Genomic DNA, 24,784 nt, shown 5'->3' with positions numbered 1-24,784 from the left:
CTAATTTGATAGAACTGGTGTCCTTTTCAGAATAGGAAGAGACACCAGAGACCTCTCTTTCAACACAGGTACAAAGATGAAGCCGTGTGAAGACCCAACAAGAAGGCGGGCTTCCAGAAGCCAGGAAACAAGCCTTCACAGAAATGAAATCTGCAGGCACCTTGATCTGGGGCGTCCAGCCTCCAGAACTTTAAGAAAAGAAATTTCTGTCGTTTACAACCCACAGCCTGGGGTATTTTGTTATGGCAGCCTAAAAAGACTAAGACAGGGGACTTTGCTCTGAAGTTCCTAAGTTACTAAATCTGAGATGGGTCTCAGGAATGTGTGTGTGTGTGTGTGTGTGTGTGTGTGTGTGTTTTAAACAACTGAAATGATTTTTATGATCTGATGAATTTGGGAGCTACTAAATTGAAGGCATTATACTAATGAATATTTCTGCTTACACCTGTTTCTTTCTTTTGGGAAGGGACACACAGGAGTTACACTATGGTTCAAAAACTATGTAAGATAGGTTTTTTTGGAATTGTACAGATAATAAAGGAGAACATACAGATAAATTTAAGCTCACACAAGGGCTCGAGGCTATTTTGTATAATCACTCACTCTGTTGTCTGGTATAGAGAAGGTGATCAGTTCAATAACATAAAACAAAACAGAAAAAAGCAATCACCCCGAAGCCCCTCTTACTGGTCAAGATACTAATTCCAACCCCACCATCTTGCCTGATCCTCTAGCTCTTTCACACATATATACACAGTCTTATGCTTTGCTTTTCCAATGGGTATTTATTATTAGTTAAGCCATGATTGAAGATCCCAGGGTGGGGATCACTGTGTACACAGGTTCCCCTTCACCACCCTGGGAGAAGGATGGACGATGGAGAAGACGTGCATGGAGCCAGTTCGCGTCTTCTCAGGAAATGTGCCACGTGTCTGGAGGTCGTTGCAGGCTGACACCCAGGATGTGGGGCAGAGGGACTTATACACACGCCTGGTACTATTCACACACGGAGACGTCTCTCCCCTTTAGCAATCGCTGCCTTCTCACAGAGGTGGATATCCAGGTAGGAGCCAGCAGCTCCTGATCCGGTCCTGGTTGGGGAAGAGGCTATCAAAAGGGGATTCTGGTAGTTCTTGATTTTGGTCTTGATGTCTTCTGCCAGCGTGCCGACTCCTAATGACTTCCCTGAAGCAGCTCGCAGGTCAGTGCCACCCTCAGCGAAGACCTACTTCCACCCACTTCTTTCAGAGTTCTCCTTCCTCCACTCTTTATAGACCTTTCACCATTTCAACAAATGTTTATTGACCCATTACCATTCTAGGTGGTGAGAATCGAGCAACCAGTTAAAAAAAAGAAAGGGAGAGAGAGAGAGAGGAAATCTTTCTTCCAGAACTTGACATTCTAATGGGGATAAAGACAATATTGACATATACTTTTATTATGTAATACGCAGTAGAGATTAATACTATAAAGAAAGAAGGTAGAGTGTTAGAGAGCGGGTGGGGTGGTAGGGTGGCTCTTTCCCTAAGGAAGTTGAGCAAAGCACATCTGGGAAAATAACAACGAGGCCAAGCCTTATGTGCAGGAAGGAAGCCATGCAGAAATACTTGAGGAAGAGCATTTCAGTCACAAGGGAAAGCAAGTGCAGAATATTGTGGCATCTGTTAGGGTCGGACATCTCAAGGGCCAGGATGACTGGAGCCAGAGAAAGGGGGATGGGAGACAACCTCAGAGAAGGGAGAGAGGGGCCGGATCAGGCAGTACAAGACCAAGATAAGGAGGCCTAAAGGTGTTGAGCAAGAGAATGTTATGATCTGATTTATTTCTATGTGGAAAGACCACAGGAGTGAGAGGAGATATTGCAAAGCCAGTTAGAAGGCTACTGATATTAATAGCCTGGGTTAACTCCTAAACAGAATTTCAATTGATACAGCCAGTGGGCATAACCGGATCCCAAAATATCAGGGAACCAGAGGCCTTGATATCTACTATTACCTAGCTATTCTTTTTTTTTTTTTTAAGATTTTATTTATTCATTTGATAGAGAGACAGAGAGAGCACAAGCAGGGGACAGAGACAAGCAGACTCCCTGCTGAGCAGGGAGTTCGACTCGGGGCTTGATCCCAGGACCCTGAGATCATGACCTAAGCCAAAGGCAGACACTTAACCAACTAAGCCACCCAGGCACCCCTTACTTAGTGATTCATATATATATATATATATATATATATATATATATATATATATATATATATATATATATACATATTTTCCAGTCAGTTTACAATCAAATATGTAGTCTTTTAACATTCCCTCTCTTTTAGTAGAGGACCCTAACTTTGTGGCTTTTTTTCAAATAAGAAGGCAGTTAGGTGTTCCAGCCCTGCCTTCTGATTCTGCCGTCAGGGAAACATGCAAACAACTGATTTGATTTTCACAATATGTTTTATTAATAATAGGAACAGGTGCATGAAACACATTCCCACCTGATTCATGTAACCTCCTTCAACATTTCCTAGTCACCTGTTTAGGTGAAGTTAGAAATAACTTCATTTACATACAATGGAATTGCACCTTTCAAAAATACACCCGTTCACCCGCAGAACATACCAGTGACCTACAACACAGAATTTCCAAATATCTGCTTTAAAGTGTTCATATCCTTTGCACAGAACAAAATTATTTGATGAAAGCGTTATTGTGTTTTGGACTGAGGTTTTTAAGTGATTTAATTATAGCCATAGAATGTTGGCTTTTATGTATCTTATTGACAAATCCAAAACCATACTTCCGAATTTCACGTTCTCTAAGGAGGTGTTAAGAGCATACTGGCTGCTCTTTCTTTTGGCAAAAGCTTCATGCTAGGTAAAAATGCTTCCAATGTTATTTTTGAACTATTCTATTTTTGACCCTAATCCTTTTCTTTGCTGTGGTTATGGCCCTGAGTCCCTAAATTATAGGCTCTCCTGCAGTTTCAAAAAGCGAATTCACGCCATCGTGCGCGTTAGGAAGGTGGCGTATATAATATTGCACTAAGGGAGACCCGAGGCACATTAAGCCCCCACCAGCAACCGGTCACGAATCAGGCTACCATGGACGCTACTCGTTTTTCTTCACTGACAAGTTTTCATTATGTGGCTTTCCCAGAACAATTTAGAAATTGATCTGCAGCTGATGGAAGCTAGGATGAATCGGGCCTGTAAGTGAACCCAAAGTTAGAGCGAAGTCAGAACCAATGCTGAGACTTCAACACAAAGTAGAAGGTAACACGCTCCCTCCCAACTCCCTCCCCTACCTTCTCTTCCATAGGGAGCGCACACAGAGCTCAGACCCCTCAAAAGGGCTCCTCACTCTGGCAATATCCCCCTGGCCCAGAGAGGCCATGTCGACTTTTCTTTCATCCTCTGTTTACTTATCTCCTGCTTAATAGGTCAGAGGTTCACACTCTTGAAAAAACAATTCTCTAGTTCTGTGTCTACTGGAATGAAAGAAAGGGTCTTTTGTTTTCTGCACAATTGTGTAAATCCGGTTGTGTAAATCTAAACTTGTTCTGTGGAATTCTGGCATGCTTGGGGACAGTGGGATTGCCCGACAGAGTAGGCAAGGGTGGGGTTGTGCAGCCCTGAGGAGACCTTGGGAATGAGATGCTCTTAAGACTGTTTCGGGGACTGAAAGCCTCGGGATGTGCTCTGGTTCCAAGAAGATTAGGAGTGATAAATGGGACTTAAGCTGATCGAGTTTAGCCAGGTTAAGTGTTTGCACTGGTGGTATCCGTGGTGGGTGTGAGTGTGCGTGTGAGTGTGCACGACTACATGTATGTGTGAGGGGGAATCAGTGGGTGTGTATTATGGGATGGATTTAGGGATAGTGGGCGAAAGGATTGTCTGAAGAAGGATTGAGACTTCAAAAATAAGCCTCGATCTATCCTACAAATAGGAATTTAGTTAAGCCAAAATAGATGACCTTTTTTCCCCATGCCATCCACTTTTTGTGAGTCAGTACCACCCAAGTCTCTAAAATTGATGAACACATCCAACAGTCTGTTTTCTCCCCTAACAACAGTAATGATAGCAGCAATCAGTTCTTTTTTTTTAAAAAAAGACTTTGTTTATTTGTCAGAGAGAGAATAAGAGAAGGCACAAGCAGGGGGAGCAGCAGGCAGAGGGAGAAGCAGGTTATGCACTGAGCAAGGAGCCAGACGTAGGACTTGATTCCAGCATCCTGGGATCATGACCTGAGCCTAAGGCAGAGGCTTAACCGACTGAGCCACCCACGTGTCCCAGTGATAGGTTCTCGAATGACAGCTTTTGTGGGAAGACCAAGCGCCAGAGGCTTTTTGATACAGTACGTAGCCGGCAACTGGTGAACTTTGACCTAGCAGTCACACTGTTAACATCGTGAGATAAATCAAACTAATTCACAGGGAATTTCACTCTCAGTGTTCTCGAGGGGGAGAGGGTCTTCTTCACACACACAGAAGTGTCTTGGAAGAGCTTCAGGATGACCTTACCCCACAGTAGCCCATGGACAGGACCCAGCCTTCAAACACATCGACTGAGGGTGGCCACACCTCTGTGTCTCCCGGTCTCTGGTGTGATGAGCCCACACACATCCAAACTCCACACTCCTCCAGACTGGAGGCAAGTCGTGGCTGAGCAGGAAATGACTTCTCAGAGATGAAATACCTTGCTGTGAGGTCACCTACTTGGGAAAGACCATCTGAGGCTCATGCTTGTTGTATCACCATATCCTTCTCGGAAACCCTTTTGTGGCTTAATGATGAACACGTGGTTGAGCACTTTCCCTTACAGAGCCCAGGACAAGCTTCCACACCTGGCTTCAGCAGAGTGATGGGCGCACAACAGGTAAGCAGTCTGGTAGCAGCTGTGTTAAGGAATTGAGGACTTAAGGGAGTAACTTAGTTTCCATGATCAGCAGAAAATATAACAGACCAAGAAATTAATGAAAAATAAATACATTGGCCAAGGAGTGCCTTTTCCTTGAGTTTTTATTATGCAAAGTACCCAGCTACAATATTTTGTTTTTAAATAGCAAGATATATTTGAAGCCTCGAGCCAATGACATTTGCTTTTCTCCTTTCACCTGAAAATCATGTTGATAGTTGGCTAACTGTATGGTAGGACAAAATGGTTGACAGCACATTCCCAGTGTAAGAATTGGACGCATCCCCAGAATCCTCTTTTTGGAATGATGGAAAGAGAGGTGGAAGGTGAGTTGGAAAGAGCTTGTGTGACAGTGGTGTGAACCAAGACCCACCAATTAAGTTTCATCTTCAACAGAACATTCTGTGAATGGTTTCACCAAGTCTGCTTCCTTCTCAAGGCTTGGGTTTGGATGTGGGCAAGTAAAATGTCCATAGAACAGGGCTGCTCTCTATTGACCTAGCTTTAGCCTGTACAACTTACTTGAGGAAAGGTGGTTTTAGCTGAAGGAATGCTGCTCAATCAAGATTTCTTGAAAGCATGACTAAATAAAATGAATGAATCCAATGTTGTTTGCCAAAAAGAAACAATCTTTCATAAATGTAGAAGCTAGATTTTGTAAATTTAAGTTCCAGCTAGTTAACATACAGTGTAATATTCGTTGCAGGTGTACAATTTAGTGATTTAACACTTACATACATCACCCAGTGATCAGCACAACAAGGACATTTTCAGTCTGGAGGAGAAGATATCCACATAGTCCAGTTATATTAAAGAGCTCTAACTACCTGTGGTTATTGAGATAAGTATGCCCCTTGGGAGATTTGGAAGCCCAACGATAACCTCGACCTGGTTATCTATCACTCTGGGAGACTGATGTTAGTCATGGTGATGCCAAGTCCTCCATGACAGTCAGTACTGACAATCTCAAGTAAATTGTCCGTTCAAGGCTCTTTGCAACTTCTATCTAGTTAATCTTCGGTGACACTAGACATGACCAAAGAAGACCCAAAACAAACAGACATTTTGATGTCATAAATCAAAATGGTCAGTTTGGTTTCAATTTTGATCCATTTCTGGTCAATTCTGTGTAATGGAAATGGAAATGATTCCTTGTTAGGTTATAAAATTATGAAACTTTTGTTTAGTAGGGAAACTACTATTTCTGGCTACGCCTGTTGGTTTAGGTACTGATATTTGTCTCTTCACTGAAGAAGGGTATGGCTGGTTACGTAGCTGAGATAAATAACTAGCATTGTTGCTAAAACCACCTCACCTCCTGCCATATGTCCTTGTGTATCATACCACGTGGCACAAAATATTAATTAACGTTCACAAAGGTAAAAGCTACCAAACCATAGAACAAGCTAAGGAAAACTCCCAACATCTTGCTTTGGACATTAGCCTTTAACTGAAAAGGAAAACAAGTCAGTTTGGTTGATCACGTTGTCCAAATTCATCATCAAATAAGATGATGGGTGTCAGAGCTTTTTAAAAAATGTAATATACATGAAAATACACAAAGCTTTTTAAAAAATGTAATATGGTCTTATAATTATTAGTAAATTTCTACTTGATTTTGAATCCTTTGAAACTGGTTTAATTGTATAGTATTTAAGATCAGCTATCTTGCTGGATTGTGTTTCTAAATGATGATTATCCATTTTTATACTTAGAGTTAATCGGATTATGTGAGCAGTAATGCAAACATCTAGCTGTTGGTCTGTGTCTACACAAGAGCAGGCGATCTTTTGGGCAAGCGATGAACTATGGAAAGAGTTGAGAGTGAAACCTTTGGGGTATAAGAAACATTCCTAGTTTCTTTGTTGTTGTTTTTTATCTTTATTTCTGCCTTTGCATAACAAAAAAAAATTCTTGAACTGAAAATAAATCACTGAAAGTGGTGCCTGGAAGCAAATTTAATGTCTGTATTACCACCTCAGTCAAATTAATTTTTTCTGTAATCATATGTTCTAAACTTTCACATTTTCCTCAGTTTATAAAACTTAAAGATCTCTAAAACTATTGGTTCACTCGTTCTCACAGCGGTTCTAATCATTGTCTTCAGCAGATATAAATGAACAAGGATTGGACTAGATCGGACAATTTTTACAAAGAAAACTTAATTCCAGAACTTTACGTTTAAGCGAAACTCCTTCCACTCCATCGTGGGCTCACTTCTTCTGCTGGACTTGCTTTTGAAATTGTGTGAGCCGACCCACCCTGGACATCTGCAGAGCCTGGGCAAGGAAACAAATGGGGACTCACACACATTTGACACATTTTAAAGTAATACTTTAATGTTCTAAATGGTTAAATAAAATATGTGCCAGCCACTTATCTTTACCAATATCCTTTTATAATGACTAATTTAAAAATATGTCTGTGCTATAGTTTTTACATACATAAAACATAAAATATCATTTTCACGTATTCTTAATAATTTAAAAGGTTGAGAATACAATGTAACCATAATCAAAGTATTCGTTAATCAAAATATATTAAAGTATATCCTATATTTTATTGAGTATATTTTCATCAATATAAATTAAGGTAAAAAATAAATTAAGGCAAGGTCTAAAATTTAAAAAGTAAATAATTTTATTATACTTTCCAAATGTTTTTTCTAAGTATTGAAAGTATCTATCAAGATTAAAGGATAATAAATGAATTGTAATTACCTTGGGCACAATTTTTAAATGAGTGTATTTCAATGAAACCAACTTTCAGTTTTTCAAACAAATCTTTAAGTATTTTCATAAATATAAACTACTCATTATTCTAGCATTCAATGTCCATCCAGTTGTCAATGTAAAGAATCATGCTTCATTTCTGTTGTGTCTCCACCTAAATATGAACTAATTTAAAAACTCAGTCACCATGTTCCACTAGTGTAAATACTGTGTTAATTTACGAGTTCTTCCAGAGCCAAGGATTGGAGTAAAGAGAGAAGCGAGAAAATGGGCACTCAACACCACATCAAAAGGACGCCTCATTTTGGAGAAGCTGTTACATTCCTGTTCTCTGAGAGGATTTGACAAGTTAATGAATTTTTCTCTTCTCTTCTCTTCCCTACATACATCCACTGCTCAGACGGTCCCTGTGCTCCAAAGCAGTGCCCACTTCCTGTGTCAGCAGCCACCTGGCGACCCACATACCTCACAGCCTTTGGAAGCAACTGCTAATTGTTTTGAGGTGATAGGGGAAAGCATTTCCCTGGGGCCTGAGGAGGCTTAGTCACAAGAGCAGATGTTTAGTTTATAGGTTGCCCTGGGCCAGAGCTAAGCTCAGAACTGCAAGTGGAGGAAGCATCCCATGTCTTTAATAAAGTGAGACTTCTCATGGTTGTGATACTTGGGCCCATGAAAACATGCATGGAGGAAGGAGCCCTGGCTTGGCTGGGCCTAAGGCATATATGGGATGTGAACTGGAGCTGTCGAGCATCTTGATATGAAGCTTGAAGACAGAGCAACACAGCGGACAGCAGAGTGAATTGATGGCAAGAAGCTGATCCATTGAGAAAATGTCAGAAATCTGCATTCCCCCACCCCTGAGGCCAGGTATACATCTGAATTTTCTCTGGTGAGACAATACATTGTCTTTCTTTCCTTGCGTCATGTTTAGGTGGGATTTTGTCCCTTGTGATAGAAAGTCACAACTGATAGAGCAGGAAACCATTCTCTCTCCAGTACTCTGATCACCAGGAAATGTCTTGCCAGCTTTGACTTCATTTAGGAGAATGTGGATAGAACTAGATAGAAACCACGGGATGTGTCCTTTTGATTCAAATTCTGGATTGTGTCTGGGTCGCCAGTCTTTTCACCAAGACCACCCAAGCACCCATCCCTATTTTCGCCTTCCGGTTTCAACTGGACTTTCTCTAGATGCCAAAGACTTCTTTGAACGCTAATCGTAAGTCAGGCGAGAGGATATGAAGAGGTTTGAATATGCAAAGAAGCCTTGGACGTGCTTTTCATAAGAGCATCATAACTACGCCACTGACATGTTCGTTTATTACATGTGGAACTTGTTAAAAGGGATAAATACCTAATTTCATAGCCCACTGTAGAAGAGCGTATTGCATTTCTTAAATCTAAACAACCACCCATTAATGCTTAATTCCCATGATTTGAAAATCTTTTCTAATCTCATTTTTCTTTCCGCCTCCAGCCGAGTGATTTTTTTTCATATATTTAATCATTAACATAGCATCGGTGTTGTTTGTAAGGTAATACCACCAAGAAGCCCGCCTATGCACTAACGGCTTAGTTGGAGGCCGCACATTCCTAATGATTATGCATTCATTGCAAGCTTTCATTGCACAGTAGCAAAGTCGACTTGAAGTAAATCATAAACTTCACTTTAGCCAGTGTATCACATATCAAGATTTTTATAAGTACATGTTGACTTTTTGGTAGAGACCCAAGTCTCCAGTCAGTCTTCCAAGGGGAAAAAAAAAAGAAAGAAAGAAAAGAAAAACTCATAGAAATACAGTGGTGGAATCATGCCCTACACTAATAATCTATTTCAAAGAATACCTTCTTTCAGACTACACAAAAATATAGTGCTTACATTTTTACAAACCCACAGTTTATGTAGAAATTATTTTATGTTTAGATATCACTCACTAGTAACTGGTTATTGAGCCAGCCTGAGAGCTACATAAACACCAGATTTTACACATTACAGAGCTCACACAACATTTTGCTCTAAGCTGGTTAGTTAGTTATAAATCTACAGGCAGTTTATAGTCTAACCCCGCCCAGAGAGCTCCCCTGCTTCCAACGTTTTGGGTTTTTTGTTGTTTTGGGTTTTTTTGTTTTTTGTTTTTTGGTTTTTTGTGTGTGTGTTTTTTGGCCAAGAAAAGCAGCAGGGGGATTTATATATATACACTAAAAGAAATCAAATCATACATGTGCGCTTTTGTAAACTAGAAATTCCTGTTTCTTTTACTGTAAATCACTACCAGATGTCAAATAGCAAAATGTTCATTACTCCCCCGAATAATAGACTTGATTAATGAGGCACATTTACATTGTGGAATCTTGGTGTCTGTCACAACTGGACAGGGTTTAAGAAGTTGTTGCTGTTGTTGTTGTTTTTTTTTTAAATCATGCAGATGGGGAAAATACTTTAACTATTATGCTTCAAAGACAAAGTAAATATTAAGCATCTTGGGGCAGGCTTTGGTCATCTCAGGGGTAATAACTTCCAAATGAAACGAGGCTTTCTTCTTACAGAACAGAAATGGTAGCCTTGTCACAAGACAAAAAGATAGATATGTTTCTGGCCCATTTTTGGCTTATAACTGCTCGCTATACTAAATATATTCTAAGGGAATTTTAGTGCTGTGCATAAACTCTTAAAGGCAGTCTGATTGCTCTAGTCCAGTTACCTGAATAATCAAATCTCAGGTCATAACTCTGTGATGACAGTATTTGTGCGGCAGTACTCTTCTTTAAAGAAAATCCCCGTTTCTGCGGAATAGGTGGTCATTCAAAAAGGAGCGTCTATTTGAGTGGAGTTAGCAGATTGTAAATAAAATCGGTGACCTGTCTGTATGTGACCTCTTGAAGTGACACACGGGTCACATTCTGACCACTATTCTGCCACAGTCCGTGGATTTGCACACATGGCCTCTTCCAAAGGTACCACTAAATATATTTCTCACCACTGTATGTGTGTTCTATTGCATGGGGTCAAAGGATGTTGAAAATAACACGAATGTGACACTGGCAGTTAATCAGAAGTTTTTTTGTTAGCAAAGATGACCTGGAATGACTCTTCAGCAGCTGGGGGCCAGCCTTTTGTCCATAATCCTTGGTTCAGACACTTTGGAACCAGTGTAGGGATGATCAGCTACAGGAAGATGGAAGCCTGCATGCATCTATGAAATCCACTTCTCAATCGAGCATTTATTTGCTTTTATGCAGACAAGTTGTGCGTTCGTGTGTTCTGTGCTCACTCACACACCCGTGCACACGTGAGCCCTTCAGTTTCTTAGCAGGCAATCTTAGGTAATCATCAAGAACATCAACTTTGGAATCAGTTACACACAAGTTTGAACCCTAGATCCGTCACTCATCAGCAGTGTGGCTTTGGTCACTTGACCTAAACTCTCCGAGCCTCAGTTTCCTCTTACGTAAAATGAGAATATTAAGGAACACGTCAGAGAGTTATGTGAAGAATTAAATGAGAGAAAGTGGATGAAATCTTTAACGTGGTGGTTCACACAGAGTTAAGTGCCACACCTCCAGCCATAAAATGGTAGCAATAAGATTTTCCTAACCAAAAGAACTTCCCACATCCCGGCACGCACTGCTCAAACTCCCTGGTTTTCCCTCGCCTGCTCCAGCTGGTGTTATGCGGAGCAAACTGAGGACACAGACATATTGGGAGGCATTAATATTAATTTTAAAATGAAATATAATCAGCATTTGAAATACTTTGAATATCCAGTACCTAGAATTTAAATGATGTTCCGCTGTCTATTATGAAGAATCACAGGGCTGGAAGAGAGTCCTGGATTATGGGAAGACACCTTCATTTTAATGCTGAAAAAACCCAACCCTGGAGATAAGATTTTGGTTTTCCTCCCCAACATCCCTCCGGAAGTGGTGCTGGGAACAGAATCTGGGTCCTGTCCCTGCCCCGACCCCTGCTGCCCTCTACCCTTAGTTTAGGCTCTGCTGCTCCTCTTGGGTTCATGAATGGGGCCAGACACCAACTTTTCTGAAAACACCAAACTAAAGCAAATGTGATAGACAGAACCTGGACCTGCCCTTGTCACTGAAAGCCTGAATCATAGAGCATCAACTAATAAGCTAGGTTGTAAGGTTTTGTGAGAATAACAATGTGATAATATATGTGAAAGCAAATCTTAAGAGAAAAAATTTTGTGTAATAATGAGGATTAATATTATGCATTTCTCTTATTATCAATTGCATGCTTGTTAAATTGAATCAGATAGCAATTTGCTGAGAATACCTGGTGTTTTAAGGCGTCCATTCTATGCTGGGAGAAAATTCCATTATGAAGAGGAGCGAGAGAGCTGAGAAGAGCCATGTCTCAAGAGCTCTTAACACAAAATGAATTACTATCCCCCAACTTGTAAGCAATTTTTGGTCTAAGGTCTCCCAGCATCTGGAGTAGACCAGGCTTAACCTCTGTTATTAGTGACATAACGAAAGCCCAGGGTGATAAAGTGACTGTCTTAGAACACATACGAGCTCCAAGTAGAAGTTACTCAAACCTAATGCTGTTGAGGGATTCTGCTCGTTTGGGGGGGAAAAACACATTGGCAGCTGAATGTTGGAAACGGAAGGCAATTTAGAAAAAAAAGAGGTTAGCTAGACATGGCTATGCTTTTTTTTTTTTTTTTTTTTTTTTTTTTTTAGCTCTTTAGAATACAACCATGACCTTTAACTGAAATCCATCTTTGATTTTAAAAAGGCATCTTTAGTATATTTCTTCCTGGAGAAAGACACACCCTTCGTTGCACTTAGGCCTATCGTTCATTCCTTCTACCCTTTGTCTAACTTCTAAAAATCTCTGAGAAATGCAATCTCCCAGTAAACACACTGGTGTTCTGAAATAAGAGACAATGAGTTGTGCTTGAAGAAACTGTTGTTGTTCTCAAAGGGAGGGTGAAAGATGCTTGAGTTTTAAGGCAAATTTCATGGATGCTGAGGAGTTCTTTCCTTTTTGATTAAGTAAATAAATGATAGATAGATAGATAGATAGACAGATAAATCTAAATCTTGGAGTACTCTGCCAAGGGCTTCAGCAGGCTTCCAAATATTAGAGGCTGGCATCTCACACAGATTCTTGAGAGCCAACTCTGAGGAATTTGTTCAGTATGAACAATGGGACCCCAAAAAGGGGGCAGTGGTCGTGTACGGAATGTCCCTTGATGGAAGCCCCAGGATAAGGGTAAACTGACATCTCTTATTGTCCTGTGGTGTTTGGGATTTCCTGGACACCTCCCTGGAGCTCACTTTCGTAGTCATCCTCTTAGAAGTCCCCACTTTCCCTTTTTGGGTAAGTTCAAGGACTCCACTGACCCTGCTGGGATGTAACTTTGAGCATCTTAATATTGCAGATGTTGGAACATTGGCATTTTGCCATTCTCTCCATCCATCCATCCACCCATCTCCCCCAAACTATTCTTTGCACTAATGAAGGCACCCAGTTGCTAAAAGGTCTTGTTTTGCTTTGTTTTTAATGCTACTGTGGCATTCTATAATGGGAAAGTTAGAAGCTAGATGCTGCTGGTGGAATGAATTATTCTGTACGAATATGGCCAGGTCAACACATGTGAAATGGAAAGACAAAGGGGCACGCGTGCTGTCCATTTTTGCCATCATTACGATGAATATTGATCACCACACATCAGTGCAGCTGGAACAGTTACTGGTAATCATGGAAATGGCCAAAATGAATTGATTGACGGTTGTTTCATCCAGTTTCCCAGCTGTGTAACCAGCTGCATAGTCACCGTCTGAGATAAATCCTGCTTATGGGGTCCTAGGGCTTTTTGATCATGAGACCGCTTGTGAAAGGTCATTAAATGGGTGCTTGAGGATTCCATCACAGTTAGAGCACCTTTGAGGATGTCCAACTCATGGAAAAAGTAACTATTTATCCACCAGGATCCCATCCAATGACATTGCCCCTACATGATATTCACCAAGCCAAAGCAGGTTTAAAACAACTGAAAAATACTCTAAAACAAATAAGCATTTGAACTCTGGCGTTGCTGACTTCCCACCCTGTTGTCAGGTGGAGTTTATAACTAAATAAATTTAAATAATAAAAACAATATATTTTGATTTGTTTACTCACAGTAAATTTATACCTGTTAGTTTCTCAATGGATTCAAGGCAGTGAGACACACACACACACACACATACACACACATGTATTAAGAAAAACAGATGCCACAATTTTCGCATCTCCTAATATTGTTTATGACATGTGGGTGGCTGAACAGTATTTAAAGTCATGTGAACAGCTAGATGAGACTCTTACCATTGACAAGTTCTGTTATTATTTTGTTAGTTTAACACTGGTTCCGCATGAACAATAGTTTTGTATTTTCTGAGTCATCTTTTTCGCTTGCATGAAAATAGGACACCCTTAGCCCAATGGCAACCGACTCTGACCTCTCTTATGCTTTCCATCTGCACTACATTCATCAAACCATAGAGTTTGGAATCTGCAGCCTTTTTATGCAATTTGAGTAAGAGAGAGGAAGGAGAGAAGCACTAATAAGCCTCCCCTAGAGGGACCCAAATGACTTCTAGCACCATCCCAGGGATTTGGGTCAGTGAAAGACCAAAGCTATACTGACAACTTCACTTTGGACAAGGGCAAGCTTCAGTTTGAAAATGGCTCTGCGTCTGCTCATCTTGCCCTGTGGAATTCTGAGTCTCTGAGGTTGTTATAGTTTGAAATGGATGCCTCATATTTCCCCCACACAGACTGGAATGCTCAGGTTGTCCTCCACCCTGTCCAGGGGGAAGCATCTGAGCTTTGGAATAAACTCTGCGTGAGTAGTCTTCCAAGATGGGAGAATGGGAATGAGAATCTATTATCAAAACAACTTAACTGGGATCTTGGTGAGTATTTTCCTTACTTAAAATTGTGAAAATTCATGGAACACATGGCCTAATAACAGGACAGGATATTGGCAATCAGAACTGCCCTACAAGTCAGAACTCTTCTTGAAAATCCAAAACACATGGCCTGGATAGTGATAATCCAAATTGATTTCCAAATGGTGCCATGGTGATTACCAAACACTTGCAGTTATGACACCTGAAAAGGCTAGAAAAAAACAATTTGAGGCAGAAATAATTTATATTACTATGTTTTAAAAATTGAAGTTTTAAAGTGTATTTATGTATGACTTTTTAAAAAACACTTGGACTTAGATGTGCAAAACATGAATATTTACACTCTTTTCTTGGTTAAATATAATTGTGGCTGTCTATAATTCCTGTTTTTCAATGAGTTAATGTTCAAGTGTGCTCTTTGTTACAAAAGATGGAAAGAATTTATTTTGACATACGATGATTTCCCTTCAGCTAATTCCACCATTTGTCCTTGATCATTAGTGCTAATGAGGTGAGACAGTGTGAGGATAATCCAAAAATAGTCGGTAATCCAAACGCATGTATACTTGACTTAGAAATGTTTTGTATTTATTTTTGGATATGGGTATATCTGATATTATTGGCATTCTCATTATTGCAAATAGTATAATTAAGTCATATTACAAAGAAGTAGCTTAGAATGAATAATATAATGTTTCAGAGCCTATTTTACTTGGAATTTAATGGATCATCATGAATCTAGGCAGTGCTAGTACTATTCTGAGAAGTATCAGTAGACAATTTTTGCAACGAACCCATTTCTTCCTTTAGGCTCAGTCTTCCCTTTCCATCACTCCGGACCTTTGCTGTTTACTGAAATCCTGAATCCCTGATACTCTAATTGTTCACTCAGCTCTGCTCTGACATGTTAGATACACCCAACTGATTAATGAATACCCCACGTCAGATTCACAATTTGATCTGAAGGAGGAAGAAAACTGAAAATAAATCAGAGTTTTAAAATCCAAAATCTTATGCTTGAAAGAGCCAGGATATGGTGTTAGAACTCTTGAGTCAAAGTCTTAGTTTTGGTGGTCACTGTATCTGTGATGTTGCACAGATTAACTTTGGGTCTCAGATTCCTCTTTCATACAGTGAGTGGGTTGAAACAGGTTAGTGCTTTCCCAAAGGTGCACGTTCCCACAGGACAGCCTTAGACTGCAAAAAGGATGAGGATGTCGAGGGTCAATAGTAGGTTTCTCCTGGTTCAGGAAAAAGCAATGATATATTTAGGTGCTGATACTTTGATTACATTGATATTCTATCCAACATTGTGTCTCAGGGAGAAAAAAACAGAGGCAAAAAAGAAAAATTTGAAAACTAGACAACTCTCTTCAGTTCTAACATACTTAATCACAATCAGGTTAATTGGAACACACATGAAATCCTTGGGAGTGTTTGCAAAGCAGTATAGAGTAAGTTAGACACCTCATAGGAATTTTGACTGGAGACCTAAGGTTGAGTCATGTTAGACTTCAGGGACAAATTAGGTTTGGGGAGCTTGGTTAAACCGGGACCTTTGAAAGTTCATACAAATGGATAAATAGATGGATGAGTAGATACGAGGGATACTTTTTATAATCCACATAAAAAAAATAAAGATCTTTAAGATAGTATCAGTGGCATTCTTTACATTTTAAATGAGTATTTAAGGTAACACAACTGATTTTCACGGGTCTTTGCCTTCGGTATTGTTACAGAGGAAAGAAGTCTCCCAATTCTTCCTCTTCTGGAACATAGGCTTTCATGCTTTCTGAGACACCCAAGTTTGATAATAAAATTGGTCTGACTATTGACCATGTTTGAATGCTCCGTTTTCTTTCAAAGGATTTTTTTTTCTGTCCTTTTGAAAAGCACATGAAATGTGAACTGAGCAGGTACGTTTTGAATATCTGTTTCCACCTCCTTATATATTTGCCACAAGTCATTCCAGCCCTTTCTAAAGAGATCCATTTCCATCTCTTTACCAGCACATTTCAAAAAGAGAGTAAGAAATGGCTCAAGGGTTAAGAGACAGATTCAGTTTTGGTCCTAAATCCTTCTGTTTCTCTTCATCATCTCAGAAAGATCACAAGGTCTTCTGATAGAATATGAGAGCAAAAATAAAGCTGTTTGGCAACCACTTGACTCAATGTGTTTGAATCTCCCAGTAACCAAATGTTTTACAGATGTGGTGTGTATGTGTGTGTGTGTGTGTGTACAAATGTGTGTGTATCCTGAGAGGAAGGATAAGAGAGAATGCAAAACAAGGGAAAGCTGGAAGAGAAAATTTCATTGGGGAATATGGGCAGAATGCTTCCTCCTCTCTTTCTACCTTCTTTTATTTCTCTGCATTCTTTTATTGAGGACTTGAGCTCTTTCAGTTCTTTCTGGCAATGGCTCCCTTGGAGTTCTTTCTGGCAAAAAATCAAAGGATGCTCCCCTTTCCACAGAAATCACTGCTTGAGCAGGAGTGGAAATTTAAAACCCAGGGTTGTGTTCTTTTCAAAAACAAAAACAAAAACAGAAACCTCACAGAAATATCTTTCTTTACTGGCTACGGATGGCACTTTTTCTAATTTTATGCCTTCCCCATATGATCCTCTACAAAAGAGAGAGATAGAGATAGAGAGAGAGAGAGAGGAGTTTGTCCACTAGGAAAAAGAAGTGGTAAAAAAATAAAAATTAGATATTTAAAGTTAAAGTAGCTTTATACATCTCCTGCTTAAACCCTTAATGACTCCTTATTGTTGTCTCAATTAAGTCCCAACTCTATAACATGGCTGTATAAGTTCTTCCATGATCTGGCCTCTCCTTGCCTGTCCACCTTAGCTTCTTAACAGACCTCCTTCCAGATACAGCTTTCAGCCTTGCTGAAGTACATCCATTTGGGGATTGCTAATCTCTCTTACTTCCTGAACAACGGGCACCCCCTTTACCTTGAGTACCTGCCACACATCTCTCCCTTGTCTTGTATGGTTTCAACAAAGAGTTACCTTCCCCAAAGAAGTTCTGCCTAAGAACCTTTTTACTCTGTCCCCAGTTAAAGTCGTGATAGACTATTGTGGTTATATGGGTAGTGGGTATAATATTTTCACAATTCACATACTCAGATAACAACACTCTAATTTAAAAACAGATTCCTACAACTCACCTTAATTTCTACCTCAGGTCCCTATATTCACCTAAGAACAGAAAATGACATTTCTTCACTTCTAGGTAAACTTAGTCAAAGTAATGACTCTCCTGTTATTCAGTGTTATAACCTCAGCCAGTGATCCACTCAGCTCAGCTCTATGTCCCTCCCCAACCCTTACAGATTGCCCAAATTTGGAAGGGGGATTTGAGTAACAGGCCAATTAGAATAGCTAACGCTGCATGGACCCTGTTAAAGCTTTGACGTATGTGTTAGTTCTCTCAGCAGCCCACTGAGGCAGTACTGTTACTTGTGCATTTGGTAGCGGAGGCTTATCCTGGATTTGAACTTGACCTCTCTGGGTCCAGAGCTCTTAGAGACTCTGATATATCATCTCCATGGAATATGAGTTCCAAACCAACTGAACCAGAATCTCTCCTTCCTAGTAGGCGTGGGGGGTGATTGATCAAAACCAAAGGAATAGAAAGATAATTAGAGGAAAAGGACAGAAGGAAGAGGAGAAAGTAAACAAGGAGCCAGCAACCTGCTGTGAAAAGGAAACTGGACATGCCCTTCCCCTTCCCAAATATCCATCAGGCTGGCTCTATGGCAGCTGTCCTGTTGCTATCTATCGGAGCAATCTGCAGATTCACTGAAGGACTGTCAAACATTACCTACATGTTTCCGCTTGCTGGAAAGATGTGGGGGTATAAATCTACATATGCTCAACTTCTGCATTTTTTAAAGGAATTACTTTGTCATCAAGTTCATAAATTCTCAGGTCTTGAGAGGTTGGCAGAGATAAAAGCAGCAACAGAGTGGGGTGGGACTGACCCAGAGTCCTGCCTGCTGGAGATTTTCTGACTCAAATCTGGGCAAGTGTGAGGGTCTGTTAGAAGAGTAGTCAGATACAGAGACAGCTGGAGAGTTCAGGGTAGCTGTTGACTGCAGGGCACTGAGGGGAATCCTGAAAAGTCAAGGGGTTTCTACTGGATGGCTGCTTCAATACTACCTTGCATGTGACCTTGAACAACTTTCTGGGTGTCCATTTTTTTTCTCACCTAGAATGGAGGCCATGATCTGAATAACCGCCTAGGTCTTTACCAGGCTCTCTGCTGCAAGCTTGTAATGTCCTGCCTTGTGTTTCTAAGTGCCCACTCCCTTTGCAGGGTGTAGCTCAGAGCTATTGCTGAATGTTTTCCTCATTCTCTCCCAGAAAACTGTACTGCCTAGTGGGTGGGAATGGGGGTTGGGGGTGAGACACCATGTTATTGGAATTTGCTCTTCCCCAATTAGTTCTAGGCTTTCCTAATCCTAGGAAGAATGATTTCCACACACTCCATTAGCTGTTCTGTGTTCTTAGGTATTCTCTTCAAAAGCTATTTTCAGGCATGAATGCACAGTAGATAATTTCAAGATATCAAGAAATGTGGCAACTATAAAAATATTCTAGTTGTTTCTATTGTATTGATATTTCAATTAATAAAAGCAAACTGAACAAAGTAGGAAGTTCTTTTTTTTTCCTCTTTCACATTGAGCTGCACTCAAAGAATTTTTTTAAAAGTTGAGGAAAAAAATTATAGTATACAAAGAAGATAATAGTTCTCTTTTGTTCCTTGATTTTTAAAGACACTGCATCAAATGATTCCTCATATTTAATAACTGAAAATAATTGCAACACTGGAGTTTCTTCTATTCATCTTATTATCAACGAGTATTTAGATTTTTACTAAATCATCGAGTAGAAGATTTGGAAAAAAAAAAAAGCAGAAGTCACCGGTTAACATTGATACTGTCAATATAATGTCTTAGTCGTGGAGTTTTGTCTTCAACAACAACCATTAATAAATCTGAACAAACACATACTCTGTAGCTCAATCGAGGTAGGAAACTGTTTTATCCTGCTGGATAGTCCTTTCAGATTTGGGCTGCTAAACCACTTTTCCTTTATTTATTTTGACTTCCAGATTACTTACCATCAGCCATTTCTGGTAGGATATTACAATCAAAAACTGATTTTCTTCTGTTTCCACTTCTCTGAGTCTGGTATTACTGTCCTCAAGCCCTTGACCATGTCCCAGTTAGATGAAATGGCTAGGTGAAGTAAATATTCACTTCCAACTCTCTTTTTCTACTGTATGTTCTGAAATCTTACATCCCTTCATTTGCACATATGATTGTGCCAGCTTCCCGGTGGAGAAGAGAATTGGGTCAATTATATATGTAGAAATACTATGAAGATACTACTTAATTGCTAGAAATATCTATAGTAAAATATTTAAACTTCAGTTCATGTTGTAAGCATTAAACTGTGGCAGAGATGGCCAGTGGTCCATGATTTGCAAAGATAGCTCCAATGACTCCTCCCAAATATTTCCCATTTCCTGAAATTCAGATTTAACTCGTGATTTATATTGACCAACAGACTGGGGCAGGAATGATATGATGTGGCTTTGGAACCTAGACCTCAAGAGAACTTGTGGTTTTCTCTCTTGCCTTCTTGGAATCTGGCAATCATGGTATGAAGAAGCCCAACTAGCCACCTTGAGAAAGCGAGGCCTCGTGGAGACCGTGACTCAGCCAACAACGAGCGTCAATTGCCAAGCATGTCAGTGAGGCTGTCCTGGTCTACCCACACTCACGTGCCTTTTGTTCTTCTCCTTTTTGGACAAGGGTGTTTATTACAGTCATCTTATCACTGTCTCACTATGTATGTTGGCCATATGGGTGGCAGACAATTCGTCTTTTTAGTTCACAGTCTTTGGATTAAGAACAACCACACCTGAAGAGCTCTACTAGGGAGCTTCTTCTGAAGCCAGACTTGAGGCAGTTAGCAAATCGTGCACTTCATGCCTCATAACAGTATAAGATTAGGGGGAGTCTTGAGAGAGGGTAGATATGCTTGGTACGTAGAAGATGTATGACATATTGCGACTAGAGAAAAGAGTGTGGTAAACAATCTAATGGCCAGAAAGTCTTCCCATCACCATCTGCACACCCACTTCAATGGAAATAGAGACATTTTCTCCATTCCTTGAAAGGCTGGCCTTGTGACTTGCTGCGGAAGTGGCACTGGGGAAGTCCCAAACCTAGACCTCAAAAGGCCTTGCAGTTTCTATTCTCACCTGATGGAACATTGACCTGAAGCTCAGTCTACCCTACTGGCAGAAGAAAAGCTATGAAGAGCAGAGATGAGGGGTCACAGCTAACACCTCCTAGACAAAATAGGCAGCAGCCATCTCTAACTACCAAATATGTCAGGTTACCTTAGAAATGAAATTTAATAAATGGCTTTAAAAAAAAGGGAATAGTTTACATATGAGTAATTGAATTTACAATAAATCTAATTCCTAAGTGAAATGCATTGAAAAGCGAAGAATGATAGGGCCATGTTGTGTCTCATGTACATAGGGGTAGGCAGCCTCTAAGAAGATCTGCCACGATTCCTTCTTCCTTTATTCACACCCTATGTCATCCTCTCTCACTGGGTGTGAGTTGGACCTACTGTCTCCTCCTAAGAAATAGAATCTAGCAGAAGTACTGGGAAGTCACTGCCAGTATTAGGGTTTAAACAGAAAAAGACTGTGTCTCCTCCTTCTCTCTCCTCGCCTCCCTCACTGCCTTTCTCCCTCCCCTTGACCTCCTCTCCGTCTCTTTTTCTCTCTCTGGGTCACCCATGTTGAGGGAAGTGAGCAGTCATGCTGGGAGTATGCTACAAGGCATGATGAGATATTGAGGTTCCCGAGTCCAGCTGAAGCCTGACAATGAACCACAGGAGGGAGCTTGCAAGTACATTCTTCAGCCTCATTTGAGTCTTGAGTTGAATGCAACCTCAAAAGACAGCTTGATTGCGACATCATCAGGGACCTTGAACCAGAGTCACCTAGCTAAGCATCAGTTTAGTTTCCCGATCCACAGATACTGTCAGTTAATATTTGTTGTTTTAAAGCCGCTAAAAGTTGGGGTAATTTGTAATGCAGTAATAGAGAACAAACACATAGATATTCTAATTTATATACCCATTCATTCAGCAGATGCTAAATGGAGTATTTGCTAGGAGCTACTGTAAAGAAAAATATAGATTCTGCTCTTTTTCGTAACCTGTCCTCAAATCCAAGAATGGCCATTTTTGGCATGAAAGATATCTTTGCTAGGATTATGCTGGAAGGCAAGAAATGGATTTCCTCCTGAGTGAAGGGGGTCGACATTTGCAAGAACGCTTACTAATTTCTGTGTTTGGCACCTCTGTAGGATGGCCAGTTTAATAGAGTAGCTTGTGGTATTACCTCTACCTTTTTGCTGAATGAATTTTAATGAAACTCCCAGAACTATGTAGGAATGTGTTGGCACAGAGAGCCACACTAACTGTGGCTGGGGAAACACGATCCTCCATGCATGCTTCCACAGTTACAGTCTAGTAGAATAAATAAGACAGATGCATATATAATCATGAAATAAAATGCTCCAGAGGAAGTTGTAAGAGAGAGATCTTTCTGCCAGAGAATGTAAGTACCTTGAAAAGCACATAGAATTTTGAAAAAGAATTATGAGATTTTAACAGAATTTCAGAAAGCAGAAATAACTGACTATAAGATCCATTTTGCTTTATTTTAATATTAGTGGTATTAGGTTGCCTGTTACTCTCAGTGCCAGGCAGGGAGCAAGAGTGAAGCAGTGAACTTTGACTGCACATATGTGAGATCAGCTGTGTATAGAGGTGACTTTCCTTCTCTTGTCACCTTAATTAGATTTTTGGCAATGGTGGCTCTGCACGCAATTGAATTTTCACTAAAGAGTAAAATTTGATTTTTCATATAAAATCGCTCTTAAAAATCATTATAGGATGGGGAATCAAAATGAAAGGCATGTATACAGAAGGTTACCTGCAATCAAAGACAGTAGGAATTGCCAAAACTCTTGGACAAGATCATAGCGTGTCCAAAGCTAGAAGTTAATATCATCTGTTCTTGAGTATTGAAAGCTTAAAGGAGCTAACATCTGTCAGTGTCTTCTGGCTTGACTTTTAAGAGACTTTTGTATAACTTCTAAAAACAGGAAATTCGGTTGGGAACAAAATATCTAAAATTATAGTACAGTTACCAAATAGAAGCACAGACTATATATATCTCAGTATTTTCATCTATCTTGAAATTATGCTATTAATCTTGAAAATGCAATGGTGATCAAGGGTTAGGGGAAAAAGTGCTGTTTTGAAGCATGCGTGCATAATGATAAAAACCAAAATGATTTACCAAATATTAATATTTTGAATATGAAATATGTTTAGACTCAAATTTTGTAATACAGAAAAAAATAGGTTACGTAATAAAACATAAATATTTACATTTATGGTTAGTAAATAAAAAAGTGAATGATTTCTTATTTTTTCCAGAAAAATTGTTTTTAAATTGATTACTTATTTTGCAACTCAAGACAAATAGCCTTGAATATGCATTCTAGCACAAGTAAAAAAATATTTTTTTAAAAAGCACAGAAAATTTTCTAACCGAATATAGGTGGCAAGAAATATTCCAAGGATATTGATCTTTTGCTGTAAGATTTGATTTGAGGTTCCAGAATTGTTTCACATTAATATACTGTTTTTTTAAAGTGAATTGCCTTTCAGTATCGGCAATGTATGAGGTAGAGATACATATTAGTAATTAAATCTAAGTACTTTCTATTTCTTTCATGGAAGACTATTATAAAGGCAAATTATTAAAATGAATATAGTTATCTACGCCTGATTTATCTTACACAGGGAAGAGTTTTATTAATCTTTATTTTCTAAGGGTATTAGGCAAATTCTTAAAACCCAAGTTAAAAAAAATCCTGGCTTCCAGAGAATCTAAGAAATCGCATTGTAAGAGTGGAGAGCATTTATAAGACCAACCATTAATGGTCAGCTAATGACCTAGGACTTAAGATTGAGTTCAGCATCACTGAATGGAATACAATTATAGTCTATACTTCATTCCCCCACAAATGAAGAAGAACCAAAATCCGGATAACCCAAAAACCTTCCACAGGTATAGTATAGGAGACTAACTTCCACAGGTATAGTATAGGATACTAACTTCCACAGGTGTAGTATAGGAGACTAACGTCCACAGGTGTAGTATAGGAGACTAACTTCCACAGGTGTAGTATAGGAGACTAACGTCCACAGGTATAGTATAGGAGACTAAGGTCCACAGGTGTAGTATAGGAGACTAACGTCCACAGGTGTAGTATAGGAGACTAACGTCCACAGGTGTAGTATAGGAGACTAAGGTCCACAGGTGTAGTATAGGAGACTAAGGTCCACAGGTGTAGTATAGGAGACTAACGTCCACAGGTGTAGTATAGGAGACTAACTTCCACAGGTGTAGTATAGGAGACTAACTTCCACAGGTGTAGTATAGGAGACTAACGTCCACAGGTGTAGTATAGGAGACTAAGGTCCACAGGTGTAGTATAGGAGACTAACGTCCACAGGTGTAGTATAGGAGACTAACGTCCACAGGTGTAGTATAGGAGACTAACATCCACAGGTGTAGTATAGGCTACTAAGGTCCACAGGTGTAGTATAGGAGACTAATGCCCACAGGTGTAGTATAGGAGACTAAGGGCTATTTCTTTCTCATTGTTTCTGAGCTTCATCCCATCCTACAGTTGATGAGGTATTCATTTGCATTTGTGTGTATCTACCAAATACTAAGATAAAATGGCAAGAAAAAAAGGTTTTTTGCCAACAAAAGCAGTCAGTACTTCCATATAGGGGAAAAACAGAAACAAAAACAAAACAAAAACAATCATAAAATTTGACTTATCGAGTAACATTTGAAATCCACTTTTTGTGGGAAGGTATTTTCCTATTAGGTGGCATGAGAATGGTATTCCTAAGAACAAAATCCTATTACAGATGTATTAAGTTCTATGTACACGAACTGTTTATAGACCAATGCTTTGATTTGGATTCAGTCTCCGTTTTGTTCAGTTTTTAAAATTTTTGGCCATTCTTAATGAAACGGCTAAATAAATTATGAACTTTGGAGCGTGTTGCTTCATATTTGAAAAATCTCTCAGGG

At 39.6% G+C, this 24,784-nt stretch overlaps 1 pseudogene; it reads right to left on the bottom strand.

The window, feature by feature from the left end:
- Positions 1-827: 827 nt before the first annotated feature.
- On the bottom strand, positions 828-3,384 carry LOC113247993 (cytochrome c oxidase subunit 6B1-like; annotated as a pseudogene).
- Between the last annotated feature and the right edge of the window lie 21,400 nt (positions 3,385-24,784).

The sequence above is a fragment of the Ursus arctos genome, unplaced genomic scaffold (genome assembly GCF_023065955.2).
Source record: "Ursus arctos isolate Adak ecotype North America unplaced genomic scaffold, UrsArc2.0 scaffold_1, whole genome shotgun sequence".
Classification (NCBI taxonomy): Eukaryota; Metazoa; Chordata; class Mammalia; order Carnivora; family Ursidae; genus Ursus; species Ursus arctos.
This window is presented reverse-complemented; position numbering and strand designations above follow the sequence as displayed.